The following is a 15,076-nucleotide window of genomic DNA, read 5'->3' as shown; positions in this document are numbered from 1 at the left end:
CTGAAAATCAAGGCCTGAGCAGCGCTACATGCTGAACCTCTTTAATCTAGCACCAGCAGGAGCTGACTGGTGCCAAAAGAGAGCATTTGCCAGCCCACCAGCAGTCAAAATTGTCTAGCAGCTTTACCAACACTTCCACTGCTTACTGGGCTCTTCGAAGACGTTTAGGGGTAAATTACAGCTAAATAACAGCACAGGAGCTTGAGAGCCAGGACTGGTGGCTGTAAAAAAAAACTTTATGTGCCCATGGGAAACTCAGCCACACCCATGATAAATGGGCATCCAGCTAAATAAAATCATGCTGGCTATGTATGTTGCCAAATGAGCGTTTCAAACTGTGCCACATTTATGGCTTATTAGCACAATCTATAACTTATTGACAACCCCTCCACAGTCTTCCAGTGTGCCCTGCTCTTTTCCCTTCTGTGATTGAAGGGATGTTGGTTTTTCATGTCCCTGAACAACATACTTATACTAACATAGGTCTGTAGCATAGACTGGCGTGAGTCTATGTCCAAGACCTGAAGATGACATCTGTATAAACGCAAAACTTTCTCTTCCTGCCCAACCAAAGTGGATCCAATTCCAGATGATATAAAAGTACTTAAGCCATATAATGGAAACACAAGATATGGAACAATCATATTGTGGGTTGCAGATACCATGCATAGGCATTTCTAGAAGACCATCACTTCTAGTATACCATAACCTCCTATACATACGTAAAACTTCATGTGTTACCACTTTGTGGAATTCAGTCTACCTGTGTGTGTTTAAAGGATCAGAAAATGGACATAGCAGCCTAGTAAAGTTATCCATCATGCCTTAGGTAGGGTTGCTGCTCATCGAGGATTGGCTTGGAGTCTCCTGGAATCAGCATCAATCTCCTGGTGAGTGCTGGAGATTTTAATAGGGGAGTTTAAGAAAAATCACATGATGTTACATTGGGGGAAAAATATTCCTGGCTGAGCTTCAAAGTTGGCAACCCTTGTCTAAAGTGATTACAGACCCTCACACACTGGGGACTAATTGCAGACTTTCAGCAAGCACACAGTACTGAATATTTTAATCTTAATGCAACATATTGGGTCTCACGCTGCTACGCCTCATTTGAGAGTTATTTGAAGTCCTTCAATTATTCCTTTTACAAAACTTGTGCATGCATAGGTACTGATTAAACTGCTAAATGCGCATCATGGAAACGCTGCTTAACATTTGGTTTTCACCATGAAGTTCTCATTGACTTTCAATCCAATAAGACACGCGCAATATCAGGAATTTGCCTACTTCAGGTAGGAAATAAAGCACTTTAAAAAAATGGAGACACTGCCTCTCTCTAGGCACAAGTGTTATATCCAATTTTACAATTATGAAACAGGAACTGACTGGACCTGTGTTCAGCTCTGCCAGTATTGATGCTCTTATGCTGTGTCTACACTAGCACCCTGCTTTCAAAGAGGGATGCTAATGAGCCACTTTGGGATATGCTGATGAGTTGATGCAATGAATATGCAGCACCTCATTAGCACAATGGCAGCTGCAGCACTTCAAAAGTGCCGCTTTCAATCACATACGGCTCGTTTACACTGGGGTCTCTTCAAAAGGACCCAGCGCACTTTGAAATCCTCTTATTCCTATACCCAAACAGGAATAAGGGGCTTTCGAAGGGTGCAGGGTACTTTTGAGAAGGACCCTGTGTCGATGAGCTGTGCGTGGTTGAAAGCAGCACTTTGGAAGCGCTGTGACCGGCATTATGCTAATGAGGGGCTGCATATTCATTACAGCTCCTCAGTAGCATATCCCAAAGTGTCTCATTAGTTTCCCCCTTTCAAAAGGATGGTTAGTGTAGACATAGCCTTAATGCTGGAAGAGGGCCATTGGGCTAGCAGTGTTGAACAGAGAATTTATTCAGTAACTTATACAGTCCCATGCTGTGTGACAGCGCCTGTTTTTCTTACTCAAGCAACTTGTTTTGCAAGGGAACAAAAGGGTAAAATAATAGACAGCCAGAAAATTCACACCATGGTACAAACTAGTTAATGTTATGGTCCAGGAAACAGAACTAGATGAGCGTCAGGAGCCTTGGATTGTATTCTCAACACATGTTGTGAGACCTTGAGTTAGTCTCTTCAACACTGCTTGTCTTTTTTCCAACTCATTGGCTGTCTTGTCTATTTAACAAAACTGACACATACCACTGAGACCTACATGGATAGTAATTTAGGGTTAATTTGGAGGCATTTTTGTCTCCAGTCAGATTCTCAGTAATTCAGTGTTATGGATTAGCATGTGTTGTAGCTACATTGGCTTCTGTCCATGGCCCACCAGCTAATCACCCAGGATATCAAAAATATCTTTGTTTAATTTCTAAATACCTTAAATACTAAATTATTTGTATTAGACAACTGGAGCTATAAAGGAAGAGGGCATATATGACTGGTAAGAAAGAAAATATTAATGAACATAAGTAAACAGGGTAAGTTCTTTAACTTTGTTTTACATAAAGAAAAAAAATATTAACATGTTCGCAACAAAAGATTTTAAGGTTGCCTTTATTTACAGCAGAGGTAAAACCCTTTTTTGGGTTAGGGACCACTGAGTTACAGAAAAATCAGCCGGGGGAACCTCACAAGTAAGAAGTAATCGCCCCTCAAAGCTACCCCAATCCTCAATGATGTGGCACCCCCCCACCCCCCAACTGAGCGACTTCATTCCTCTGGCACTTCAGCTCCATGCGGGGGGGGGCGGGGCGTGAGGCGCAGGATCAGACCAGGCATGGGAGAGCTTAGTGAGCTTGGCCTGGGGTGGGGGCTGTGATACATTTGCATATTTCACACCTCATTTGCATGTTCTAATTTTGAAAGGGCTTCTTTCAAAAGAAGAAACCTAGTGTAGACGCTGCTCTTTCAAACATAGATCCCCGCCCCACCTGCGAATGAAGCCTTCTTCCTATTAACTAAAGCGAAGAAAGACTCTTTAGAACATGGGTTTTCTTTCGAAAGAGCAGCAGCTACATGGGATTTCTTCTTTTGAAAGACGGTCTTTTGAAATCAGAATATGCAAATGACGTACTGAATATGCAAATTTACACCTCATTTGCATTTTTGCCTTACCTCATTTGCATGCCTCTTTCAACAGTGCAATGTGTCGACACACCCTGGAATGCAAGTGTAGACACACCCTGGCCGTTTCTACACAGGCCACTTTCTTCAAAAGTGGCATGGTAATACATGGCCCAAAATATGCTAATGAGGCATGGCTGCAAATTCCCCATGCTTTGTTAGCATAACATCACATGATTTGGAGTCCGGAAGTCGGTTCTTCCAGACTCCAAAATGCTGTGTAGAAGCATGGCCTTGGGGAAGCTTCCGGAAGGAAGTCCTTCTTCCAGATGCCCCTTCTTCCCAAAAATTTTTGGGAAGAAGGACTTCCTTCCGGAAGACTCCACTCCCCCCCCCCGGGGGGGTGGGGGGCCTGTGCTTCTCAATGGCATTTTGGAGTCCGGAAGAACGGTCTTCCGGACTCCAAATCACATGACGTTATGCTAATGAGGTGCAGGGAAAGAAAGTGGCCTGTGTAGAAAAGGCCCCTGAGAGAGAGAGAGAGAGAGAGAGAGTGTGTGTGTGTGTGTGTGTGTGAACTGAGTAGGAGGGGGGCATCTGAGAGGGATTAGAATGTGCGGGTTGGCCATGGGGAGGTGCTTACTCTGGCTCCCTGCCACTCCCAGGTACCTCTCTCTGCTACTTTCATTGATTTGTTGGATCCCTCTGGAGGGCCCCATGCAGTTGGCTGCTTATCTTCCACACAAGAGAGAGCCAGGCAAGCATTCAGACAAATTCAAATCTTGGCTTTGAGTTACTAACGCTAAACAGAATACTTTCCCCTGGCTGCCTCCATCTTATTTGCAGGTGTTTCTGGTCAAGACACCATGAATGACATTTACGTTCAGAGATCCAAAATAGCAATTTAGTACCGTCTTCACCCTGAGCAAATCATTTCAGAGAACTTGTGGAAGCTCTGGCAGTTGCTATCTATGCCTCATCACAGAAAAGCAACCACAATTCTCTCCCCACCTCCCATAATTTAAAATATAATTTAAGCAAACAACAAGATAGATGAAACCCACCATAAAGTTGCTTCACTTCACAGTTCATTGAAACAGCTTTTTTGTCATTCCTTGTATCTGCCTACTCTGTATATAGATAGTTAGGAAATCAGAACATTAACAATGTCTTTGTACACACTGAAAGTGCCCATCACATTTTTAATGTTTATGTAAATTATCATCTTGCTGAACAAAGAAGAAAATGGAAGCACATCACTAGCTGGTTTGATGATTATAAAGCAAAATATTGTTAATTGGAGACATTTTTTGCGCTGGGCATTCTCAACTTATGGCTTGTTCCGTTCCCTAAAGTGGTCCTCTCTTTGATATACAGTATTTTGTTCCAACCTTTTAGATGTTCAATTTTATCTTTAGGCTTGTCCTAATGAAAGCAGCTTAAATTAGCAAGGCAGAAAGCCTCTCTTGGGAGGAATGATAGCATAATGTCTTTTCCGCCCCAGCTGAGGCTAATTTGGTGGCACCGAGGAACCTTGTAACCTGGTACTGTATTAAAACCCACCTGCCCCCAGCATTTCATGCCAAGTTGCCATCCCTAGACGAAAAGGACGGGTTGATATTACTGAGGCCAACAGTCTGTCTCTTGCTGATTGACAGTGATTCTGATAAAATTATTGCAGGATGGGTTGCTGGGGAACATTCTGCCTAGAGGGGTTGAAGGAGGTGGAAATGCTGAGCTCAGGTGGTTCCATTGATGAAGTCACAACCTTTGTATACTCATGACCTCAATTTACACGTTTCTTTATGGTTGTGTGTTCTCCAGAACCCTAAGAGAAATTAAATTTGCAGACTTGACATGGTAATAACCTAATCAAGTCAGATTTATGCCACAGGAAGAATACATTTATTATAGCCTGGTTTGTCACTATTCCCTGGAAGAGCATGCAGGCGTCCATCAGAAACAAAGGATCTTAAGTGACTAAAAAAGCAGACAGATTTTTTAACCCTTTGAAACTAACCAACTACACCACCTCTTACTCATGCATACGTCACAAACACTCTAGTTGAATCTGCTGATGCCAATGTACAGCCTGAAAAAGTGCAGACCACAGAATGTTACCAATCCCCTTGGCACAAGTATTCTTGGCAAGCTGTCTTTCCACTTTCTTTCAAAAGTTCCTATCCATTTCAATAATGGGCCCTAGCACCATTGACTGAACTGGCCTGCCTCATTATAGTAAAATTCTGCATGCATGTGAAGTGTTTGCAGGATTGAAGCCTTATTAGTTAATGCTGTGGCATAAAGCAGGGTGCTGTCTCAGCTGTTTCTCTGAATTCCCATCTAGCGTTGTGCCTCATGTCCCAAAAGCCATCTTTAAAAGCTACCGATTTATTGCCTTTGCTATTAGTGCCAGGCTTGCATATAGAATACTGCCAAACACACATTTTACAGGCCTAATAGCTATCAAAAGCAAGGATATTCAGGCAGATGGCTGCTAATTTGTCCATAAATCACTCTGTTGTGCCTTGGTATTGCAAGTGTCTCAAAGCATGCTGAAATACAATAGCTATTAAGAACCCTGCCATCAATTCAAGAGTCAGTTTTAGCCCTGAATTTCTTTGCTTTGCTGTGTGCCAGTTTTGTGTTTCTTCACAATGCTTTGCTTTTCTGTGGTTGGGAGCACTGGTACAAGAGTGGGGGAAGTAATAAAATAAATTCTTCTGATTTGTCAACCTTGATAAACAATTTTTGGACTGCTGTGCTTTATATTGAGCCTGTTCTGGTAAGTCTGTGATCTGAAGGAGTGGGTCTCTTCCACAAAGGCTCACCACCTAATAAATTATTTTGTTAGTCTTTAAAGTGCTACATGACTGCTTTTTTGTTTTAATAGTGACGTATATTCATAGCTACCTTTGTTGCTTAGGAAATAGGCTGAGTGGTGCTTAACAGGTAGTCTCCCTGTGGCAATGACTATCAGTCCTGCGGAGTAAATGCTAATAATCTAACCTGAAAGTTTAGTATTGCTCCCAGGTGGTTGGTCCTTGTCTGAGAGCAAAGGAGGCAATCTTCTGGTCAATGGAAGATTGAAAAAGGCATTTCGTATCTCTGTTGCAATCTATCAATAGCAAGGCGTCCAGCATCATCCCATTGATGGTCTGATGCCATCGCTGGCCAGTGATGCCAATGCAACTATTTCATTCCATTTCTAGTTATGGTTGACTGTTTTAAAACCCCACACATCTCAAATTACAATGGCTTTACCGTCAGCTTAAATATTAATGGTTTATTAACACATTCAGAACAAAAGGGGACACACTGTAGACACTTCATTCAAAATAGCGGCTAAAAATTGATTAAAGACCAGAAAGTAATACACCAGTATAGTTGAAAATAGGCAGTGCTTAGATTGCGCCAGCACTTGTTATAGCTGAGCCTGGCACCTCTGAGTTTACCACATCATTTATAAAATTCAAAAAATATCACTTGAATCCTACACCTGATTGTTTTGAGCCCTGGCAAAGGGTACTGTTCTTTAAAGACTAGCATCCATTTCCATTGTCTTTAAAATAAAGGCCTTGGCTGAATACAAAGCTGAAAAGGAATAATAGAGAGGATGAAATCAGGCGCATCTCTGGTAGAAACAGAGATGTAGCTCTCCATTGGCTATAACAGCAGACATCAGGCAGCGTGCAGTTTGGCAGCTAGCTTCTAGCATAGGGTTGCAAAGGACTGAAAAAGCCAAAGCCCCTCCTTGACATATGCATTTAAAGTAACCTCAGGCCCTGCTCAAAAGGGAGGAGAAAGAGGAGGCACTTCCTGTCTGATACATGTAGGTAGTCCGTCGTGTCCGACAATGATATCTTGAGCTTGCACAAGCTCATCGGTTGTGGACTCGCATGTGGCTGAGGAGTCCAAGCTTTGAGCGGCATGGGCATTCACAGTGGGAGCAAGAGAATTGTCCTGGCTCTGTTGGTGTGGCTGCTGCTTTTGCTTTCTTCCTCTCACGAGCATCAATGAGGCACATGCATCGCTGCTCTTCAAAGTTGTCATACACGTGTCATACGAGAGCACGCCAGCCTGTTCGGTCTTTTGCATCTGATAGAGAAGCCTCAACTGCCTCTGCAGAAAACCTACATCACGGAATTTCCAAGAGCCACTCGCCATCTTTCTCCTGGCATGTTGTAAATGTTTGTTCCTCATTAAAATACAAAAATCACCAGCACATTGAAAGCTTGGGGACAGCATACAATGACTTAAATGGATAGTGTAAGAAACAAGGAACACTGCTTTGTTTGGATTATTTATTTGCATCTTTAATTCATTAAAAACCTCATTTTTAAATGACTTTAATTTGCCACTGACTTTGAGGGAACGCTGCACTGGGGACACTGGCAATACAGATCTGTCTATCTTAATGCAAAGCCTGGGGCCTAGTTCCTGAGGAGTTCTGGAAGGCTGGTATGAATCTTGTGGCCTTCAAGGAAACCACCATATTCGAAAGCCAGTGGCTTTGTGGTCGTAAAGGTGCTTGAAGGACAGACAACTAGAGAGGAAGGGCATAAGTGGAACCAAAAAAGGTCCTGTTCGCTTTAGGAAATGTTTGGCTTTCTTTTGCTGTGCAGACCTCTATTAGACGGCAAGATCTTCATTGTGCCATGTATTACAACAAAGAGGTAAATAACATCCGAAAAGATGATAGAAGAATTACCTTTCAAGAGAAGGGAAGGAAGCTCTGCCACTCAAGGACTAGACAATTTGAATGGATGACAGGCTGGCAACCAGGACTACCAAAGAGGGTGGGAGGTGGGGATGAGGGAAGAACAAAAGGAGAAGTTGCCCAGGGGCCTATTGATTCTAAGGGGCCCCATGGTCCAGGCTACCCCAGCTGCTACTGAAGACCCTTTAAACTGACACCAGAGTATTGCACTCTGCATGGCTCTGAGGGCTGGGAGACCCAGCTCCACCTTTTCTGCCTTAGGCTCTGCCACATGGAGACAGCTCCCCATGACTTTGTGTGGGGGCCACCAGAAACTGTTGCCCCCCCCCACCCCGCTAGCAACAAAACTTCATTTGCAACAGGATAGATGAAAATCCCTAGACTACTGCTTCTCTCCCTCATTCACTCCTTTCTGCTTACAGTGCTCAGCTCCACGACAGTGCAATAATTCTAAGCAGCTCTGCAATACAGAGCAGCTCACTAATCTTTGTCCAGAAGCCGGTGATGAGAACACCCCTGTGCTTCAGTTTGGAGGTGATAGGGTCAGAAAGGGAAGCAAATGCAACAGCAGAAAGAGGAGGGAGGAGACAAATTGCTCTATTCCTTGGCTTCCATGGGGCCTTAGCATTTGAGTAGGACATTCTTTAGAAATTCAACATAATGCATACATCAACCTAGGCTTGTAATGTAGACCTGTCCCAAGGCTGTGCAGTGAGATTTTCCCTAGGATTCTAAACTTCTAAATTACTTCAGCCATAGACATAACTGGTCTCTTCTATATTTGTGCTGGCAAGATCATTTTGTAGCTATCTCCGTTTATGATTTTAAATGAACACGTTGGCTACACCATCTTCAAATTTCCAATTTCTGGAGTGTAACCAAGATGATGACTCTTGCTGTGGAATTGCAAGTGTGGCTAAATTAAATTTCATTTACATATGAATTTAGATCAAGAGGAAATAAAATCACTGAACATAAAATCTTCCCTCTAGAAACTGGAACATCCACTGGCCTTATAATTAAACAGGAAGCTTATGGTTACTCTTCAATAATTCACTATCTGCATAGCCTCACCTCTCCAAGAGAAATCATCCATATTAAATAAATTCACAGAAGCACCTTTTTGGAAATTATCTCCCATTACAAATTAAAAAAAATAAAAAACAAAATCAGTGTTTACTATTCTGGCAGAACTATATAAACAAAAGTTAGCACTTTGTCCCTGAGAATTTTATTTCTTACCATTTAGGCATTTTTCAGAGGAGTCTTTCAGAAACTGGATACAGATGTGAATTTTCGAAGAGATGTGTTAGGACCAGACAGGTGTTCAGCACAGTAACTGAAGGCATACTACCCTCTAGTGGTTTGAACTGCTCCTTTCAATTTATTATTAGGAAAGGAACAATTTTTCCCCCATGGATCAGTGTTTTCTACCACAGTAAAAGATGAAACCACAGTTGCAGGAATGCGTATATATCATGTGAAAAGAGTTGGCAAACACCAGAACATGATGAAATATATAATGATAGAGACACCAAATAATTCAAAGACAATTTAGAAAATAAAAATCAGAAGGGATCAAGCTGAGTAAATGGCTTGCCGAGACCTTTCATTGACAGCAATGCTTTCCAAACGGTGGGCGATGGAGCTCCCCCTGCTCACATTGTGCTCACTCTCATTTTCAGTTGCTCAAATCATAACCTTTAAATCTAGTCATATTGACTATTTGCTTGGCCAGACCACAAGTCTGAGCCCTCTGTCCCATTTTAGCCAGGACAGCTCTGTATTTCAGGTGCCAGGAAGGAGTCCCGATTTATTTTAACAAAGGGGCTAATTGCCCTGTATTCACTTGGGGGAGCCAGGAGCCAGACCATCTCAGCTGCTGCCTGGCTCTCGGTTTCTCACTGCTCAGGGGATCCAGGAGGAGCAGCAGCACAGGGAGGTCCCTAATAAGGCCACAGCCCCATTCCCGGTGCCCCAAGGTGCCCACAGACAGGAAGCCCCACGCTCCCCGCCAGCAGGGTGGTAGCCCCCACAGAGCAGCCACTGCCTGAGTAGGGTGAGCATCTATCCCATTTTGGTCAGGACTGTCCTCTATTTCAGGTGACAGGAAGGCGTCATTTCTTCTCCCCATTCCTAGGTGTCTCGTATTTAGCCTAGGGAAATATGATCACCCTAACAAAGGGCCTTTAATGGGTGTCAATGCACGTCTGACGAACTTTGCTGTCTACATTCAGAGCAGTGAGTAGGTAATGGGTGATTGCCTATAAAGGACTTGCAATATAATTTTACACAAAGAACAATGGAATTTCCTCCACGGGAGAAAAGGCTAAAGAGGATGCTGGGATTCTGCCATCTTTTGTGTTGAGCTGCCTTGGAAATTTCCTGAAAGACCCTGAGAAAGGGAACTTTACATTACAGTGAACTGAAGACCCATGTCAGGGTAAGATCTTTCCTGACTTGAAGCTGTTGCCTGATATGAGAACTGCTATTTAGGGTAAGAACTCACAAGTAACTAGAGTCTCAGTGGAACAAAAATAGTGATGAGTTTCCTTTTATTTAAATTTGGTAACTCATTGCGATTCGCCTGTTTTCTTAGAACCACTTAAATCCTACTGTTTTGCTTAATAAAAGCTGTTTTTATTTAAATAACTATGCCCAGTCTAAACTGACATTACCTGTGCCCATCTCCCTTTCATTGATAAAGAAACTTATCTAAGGAGTCCTCCAGTGCAAATCTTTTGCGTAGACAGGGATGGATTTATTCGGGGCTTTGATTCATTCTGGTGGTAGATATCCAAGGTGCTGTGCCCTATAACTGTATCTACCCAGAACTATGGTTTAACAGTGTCTGTATAGCTGTGTGTGTGTGGGGGGGCAGTAACCCCAACTCTATGTCTTGGCTGAGGGGGAGTGGGGAGACCAGAAAGCCCAGCTCAGCAGGACAGGGTGGTAGGGAGCCCCAGAGAGAAAGAAAGTGGTTGTCAGTGGCATGATCAGCACAGTGGGGAACATCCCAACCATATCACAAGCATAACAAAGTTTCAGTACTGATCCCAGTGTCAAAAAATGAAAACTAGTCCAAAAAGTCTTAAAATCAAAATTTATCAGTAAAGCTTAATGAGTTCCTGTCAGTAACAGGATATACATACAAATGATTGGGAGCTTATGATAAGTCTGAATTGCTCCAACAATGGTTATTGGCAGTGTGAAGGAAACAAGATGAGTTGGGGGCAGGTTGGGCCTCTTATACCAGCACTCTGTGGTGTGTGACAATGGTGAGTGCTCAAGCCACCCTGATGGATACCAGTAAGGGAAAAACATGTCTCTCAGCTGCACGAGTTTTATGTGCACCTATCTTGGAATGGACATGTGCCAGCACTCAGACAGCAGTCCCATAGACAAAATTTCCTGAGAAAAGAGAATGAGCCACTCCCCGTCCTCCCAACTACTTCAGATTTGAGCACTTGGCTCAGCTCATGTTTGCTTCCCAGCTTGAACCTGAAGTAGTTTCTGTAAGATATAAACAAGAGTTGTAGAAGTAAGCTACTCAAAGATCACAAGGTCTGAAGAAATCCTGATGGTTGAAAATAAGGCATTATGGTACCTACCTGGAGACACCAAATGGACTTTGATCCTTTGATGGAACAGAGAAGTCTTAGAAGAACAAGAACAAGGCAAGGATCCAGGGAGGATAAAAGATAGCAGGAAGAAAAGTCTCCCTTTAAATGGTTTTGTTGTATCAAGATGGGTACCTAAGGTGGCAGACATTGATAATTTTGGCTTTAACTTCTCTGTGCCTCAGTTCCTCAGCTGTAAAATGGGGATGACATCCTCCCTGACCTCACAGGGAAGGTAAACTCTTTAATGTTTGTAAAATATGCAGATACTCTGGGGAATACGCTATAGGAACAGTCTTGAGAAAATTAATAATTTTGTATTTAGTGCAAAATTTGGATAGGTGTGCTGGAGCCAAATACTGTATGAAGAGTCAAAAAGGGAATACTGAAGTTACCCTTTCAGTAACCACAGTCCTCCCTACAAACAGAGCTGGGGGCCATGGAAAAAATAATATGTGGCCACATAATTAAAGACTGTTAGAATGTGTAAACAAAAGAGGGCTCAGTTAAGGTTGCATGAACAATTCTAAAATTTGGTATTTGGTAAGTTGTGAGTGCTAGACTTTGCAATCTTAGCATATTATTGCAAACGTTGAGCTTTGTGGTGTAGTAAAGCGTCAACCACTCAAGCAGTGCTGTGAAAATTCTTTTAAATACTACAAAACATTGAAGATGGTTTCTTGTCTTCTATTTAATATGTACAATTTTCCGAAAGCATTCAGTTGAAATTCAGATTGTCAGCCTATCTGCTAATTTTATGTCATTACAAACTTTCATTGTATGTTAAATCTGTTATGAATGCAAAAAATGATTCGTTATTAAAACAGGAAAGTTAAAAGTAGTAATTTTAATACATTGTGTTTCCTTAATTCTGGAAGTACTGGATGTTTTGACTGATCCATAATTAAAGTTGAGTTTTGCATTCAAACTGGGGGTTCAATCTCTTCGTTGTGTATGAAGAATGAAGTGAATCTTTCCCAAAATTACACAGTTTATTCTAAGTACAGATGGAACTCTCAAAACATTTTCTTAGAACATCCTGCTCCAGTAGTATCTTTTGTATGTTTCTCTCTGAATTTTCAGCAGTGGCAGCTGCAGATCAGAAAATGTGTTACTTGATAGTTCAATTTCTTTGGCCACTAACCTAAGTGGGCTTCCTATGAATAGGACCCAAAGGTAGCTAAATTCCTTATTTAACATTTTTCTTCATTATATCTTATGTTTGTAAAGCTGTACAAATAACCTATCAAATTTGGTCATCAGTGAAAATTCACAAAAGCAATGAGAAGTCCTGTGGCACCTTATAAGCTAACAGATACTTTGGAGCATATGTTTTTGTGGGCAAAGACTTCAGCTTTACGTTTAGTGATAAAGAAGATTGTAAAGCTCATCCACAACAAAATTACTATTAGCGAATCATTAAATCTTTTTGGAGTGGTCTGAATGAGCAGACTGGTCACAGAAAGGAAGTGATCTGCTAGTATTTTCAATTCTGTTTCTGAACTTGGGAAGTTGCACAACGATTACAATAAAGCTTATGAAATGTAACTGATAGAACTCTGTTGAAGTTTATAGTTTTAAGAGTTGGAAGTGTGTCTTTGTGGTCTTAAGACTAATGCATTGACTTCATAAAGGTAAAATTCACTTCAGAGGCAGAAACAACCTTAACCTACAATATCTTTGTAATAGGTCCATTTAATAGAAAACAGAAATAAAGATCTTCCTTCCATCTGCTTTCACCTTCTTGTCCCAGAAACCAAGACATGTCCCAATGCTTTTCAAAAATGAAACATTATCTGTTTTAAACATATCGTATGTTTTACAAAGAGTTTCTGCTTCAAACAAAAAGGGTGAGGTACTTTGAAAACTGTGCCAGAACTGACTGAAATCCCAATCTATTCACACATCAACAATTTGATCTGAACACAGACTAGAGGAGGGGCTATGAAATATTTATTTAAATTCCAATTGTCCATTGGTATTGGTGTACATTTGGTTAGACACCTGTCTTCCCCTATTAACCAGAGATTATCTTCATCCAATGTGCCCAAGAGAAACAATATGGTTCTAGAAAAAAGGTTTCAGGGTCTTTTTTGCTTAATTGCAATTGATAGTAGAACAGTCTATTCCCAGTCAATTTCTCGCTCTAATATGGTGCATGATTAAAATCGAAGGTTAAGGATTTAGTCAGTCACTCAAAAATTGCCTTGGCTGAGTGAGCCATCAAGACCTCTGGAGGATACAGATACATACCCATTCTTGTTTAGTTTGAACCCCAAGGATAACAGTGAGGTAGACTAATGAGCCCCTCGGAGAATGTCCTCTTCCTTCCAGACATCTTAAATATACTGTTCCAAAATGGACATTTAGGACAGATCCTGCTTCACCATATTCAACTGGGGTTTTGATTAACTTCAGTTGGGCAGGATCACCCCTTTATTGCTGCAGATTTTTAAAGCTTGATCCCTTCTCCTGCTTCTCTATCCTGGGAAGGGAGACAGGATATAAAACCATGAAATCTAGATTTTACAAGAGGGGAAAAATAGATGAACTACTAATAATTCCTCTCATGTTAATAGCTTCCTTACTATAAGGATATCAGAAGCTCAAGAGGCTCCAGGAGAAACGGGGGAAAAAATGAACTGATGCACATTTGAGCCTATGGACCTCTCATATTCTCAGTCAGTGCCATGCTAGTTGCATGTGTGTCTCCAGGATTAATGTGCTTAATGGTTTAAAGATTCACAAGCCATAGCATATGGCTAATACATTATCAATCATCTGCACAGGTGGATTCGTGAAAGATAATTATTTTCACCTAAGCATCTTCTGCTCTAATCCTAAAACAATAAGTCATTTAACACATATCAAATGCTTCCAAGAGCTTATCACATCCCTATGGTTTATAACTAAAGAAACATTGCATTGCACAACAAAGATTCAGTGTCAAAGTCAATGCCATCCACAAGCAATAGCTTATTTTATTAAAGGAGGAAAAATGTTTTTCAAATCTCAGTGCTTCTGGTTTCAAAGCGAGATGCTACAGATTACGCCAGTGTATGAAATTTGTTTCAGTTTAGCACCATGTGAAGTACAAGCAAATGAGGAACAGGAACAGACCATTCATGTCTTATGGTATAGTTTTCTGCTACAGTAACTTGCATCATAGAGATACTGACTCAAAACTCTGAGTTTGTTGCGTATTTAGCATTATGGAATAAGATCAATCCCACCAGAACAAAATATGCATCCTTTGCTCCAAAGTTTTCAGTGAGTGGATGTATCCTAGATCTCAATCTAAAAAGCTATTTTTGTCAGACACAAAGCTTGTATTAAATCTTCTGAAGCAAGATGTTAAGAGATAATTTAATCTAAGTGTTTAAATGCTTTATAAAATAACAACAACTCAGGGCCCTAAAGTTTTTAATAATTGGCCCACTTCCACATGAAATACCTTTAATATGTTTTTGCAATGCATACTGTAGCTATATAAACAACCTCATGCATTGTGCAAGGAGGTGTCGCCATAACTGATATTAAGAAACATCAGTAGTCAACATTTCATTTAATTATGGTCGAAGGATACCAAACAAATCTTGGGAGAGGTGAGCTATAGTAAATTTCCAGCTCTTGTGTTAGTTATACAACTCACTCATATTTGTGGATTAATATTT

The sequence above is a fragment of the Carettochelys insculpta genome, chromosome 5 (assembly GCF_033958435.1).
Source record: "Carettochelys insculpta isolate YL-2023 chromosome 5, ASM3395843v1, whole genome shotgun sequence".
NCBI classification, from domain to species: domain Eukaryota; kingdom Metazoa; phylum Chordata; order Testudines; family Carettochelyidae; genus Carettochelys; species Carettochelys insculpta.
Note: the sequence above shows the minus strand (reverse complement) of the source record.